Genomic DNA, 2,157 nt, shown 5'->3' with positions numbered 1-2,157 from the left:
ATAACTCTATGAGGTCTCTCACTATTAAAAAAATCGAATTCATTTACCTTAATCCTGATCCTTTTCTCTACATACACATAGATGCATACACAAATATATGCACACTCCTTATTAAGGGAACTAAATTGTTAAAAGGAAACTTTTCTAGCAAGGAAGATCTAGATTTAAACAAGGCACTTTTTTTCCTGAAACCTGGGGAATTCTGATGTGGGAATTAGATTGTAAAATAGGATTATTGTAGGGGACAGATTTTGAATTGCCAGACTTCTAGATCTCCTACCCTCAAATAGGGCCTGATTAGATTATGTCAGAAATTCAATCTCCAACTGAATACTACTCAGCACTGCTCAAAATTCATTGTATTTCCAACCCTTCAAGCCTTAAATAAAATAAAATTCTATCTTCTGCTTTCCTATATAAAATTAAATGATCCTTAATGAAATGAAACATGTTTACGAAAAGGGAATAATTTGACAAAAGTCCAGAAAGGAAAGTGTGTAGTTAATATTCAGAAAGCCAAGCATAATATAGTAGAGCTTTATCAGAAGCGAGTGTAAGTAGGGAATGACATGAAATAAAATTGAAAATTTGAACAAGGAGCACCAAATTGTGGAAAGCCTTGAATGTCAAGTTAAAAGGTTATCATTTTAGTCATGAAGTAATTAAATGTAACTGAAGTTTTGAATAGAAGAATGACATAACCAAACTTATGCAAGACCAAGATTATTATGGTACAAGCTTAAATGATGCATTATAGAGGGTCTGCTAGGGTGATGGCAGTGGAAATAGGAGAGGGAAGATTTAAGAGATAGTATTCATATGGAACATAGAGGAAATGTTAACCAATTGGATATGAGAGGTACAATGGTTAAGACAAAAATGCCAAGGTCAGAAGTAGGTCCAGGTTTATGGAGAAAAGTAATACAATCAGTCTGAGACAAGTAGAGTTGGGTGCCAAAGGGTGTAATAGTAATTTAAATGGGAAGATCTTTCTCATTCATTAATAGGCCCATGTGACCTGCTTCATTCATCTGGAAGTCTAAGACAAATGTGGTGGGAGGAGCTTGCTGAAAAGGTAGAACAGAAGGAATGGAGCAGAGCCAGTAGGAAGGGAGTAAGTGTGGTCAGGGCAGAGGAGAGAGGACTCAGGCAGGCAGGCAGGAAGGCACGAAAGGCTAAGGCTCCTGAGTGTTTGCTTGTGAGAAGGCCCTGGAGGGTAGGGGGACTGGAATGGCTTTGCCCCCTGATCATGTTTATTAACTTCTTGGTCACCATGACAGATTTTGTTTTCTGGTTCTGGAATCTGGCTTTCTGGTGTCTAAATAAATGTTTTTCTTCTGCCTTCTATATGGAGAGTCTTTTGTACTTTATGATTGAGAACTACATTGGTATATTCATAGTCATCACCAGTGCTGTGGTGTCCCTTGGCAATACAATGGGAAACACTGGGAAGAAATGACATTCAATGTAGGTAGCTGGAGCTGCATTGCTTATTTGATAAAAAATCTATTTAAAGATGATATCTAGTTATGGGAGTGAACAGAAACACAAGGTATAAGAGTATAAAGGGAGAGAGGAGTTGTAGTCAAGAAAAGAAATGGAATAATAAGGTCAAGGGTGAAAAAAACTTCCAAGTGTGGGAAGACCTGAGCTCATTTGTGAGACAGAACCACCGGTGATGATGAAACTAAAAATGAATGAATGAGACAAGAAATGACTATTCAAGTAAGTTTCTGGAGAAGACTAAAGGGCAAGAAACCAAGGGAGCATGTATAGACATAGACTAGGCTTAGTGAAGAATAATATAGTTTTGTTTAGTTTTTCAGTGATTCGAGGGAAAAGAAAGAGAGCAAATGATAATATTAGAGAGTTTTATGGAACAGAAGGCTGATGGAGGAAGCTCAGGATGGGTGAGGTCTATCTTCTTGATAATGTATGAGGTTATTACAGGGGAGCAACCATAAATATTCTAAAGGTGTGTTCATAAGAGCCTCATTCTGTATTTGCCCTAAACTAGGTTTTAGGATATCTTATATAGCATGATGAAGGTAGACAGAGTCATCCTTGATTCAGAGAGTTACAAACCAGAAAAATAAGACTTAATTTGAAATTATCTGAATTGTCATCCTAGACCTAGTCCTCATGATTATTGTGAAA

Source organism: Notamacropus eugenii, chromosome 6 (assembly GCF_028372415.1).
Source record: "Notamacropus eugenii isolate mMacEug1 chromosome 6, mMacEug1.pri_v2, whole genome shotgun sequence".
Classification (NCBI taxonomy): domain Eukaryota; kingdom Metazoa; phylum Chordata; class Mammalia; order Diprotodontia; family Macropodidae; genus Notamacropus; species Notamacropus eugenii.
The sequence above is the reverse complement of the archived record's forward strand: the minus strand, read 5'-3'. Positions refer to the sequence as shown.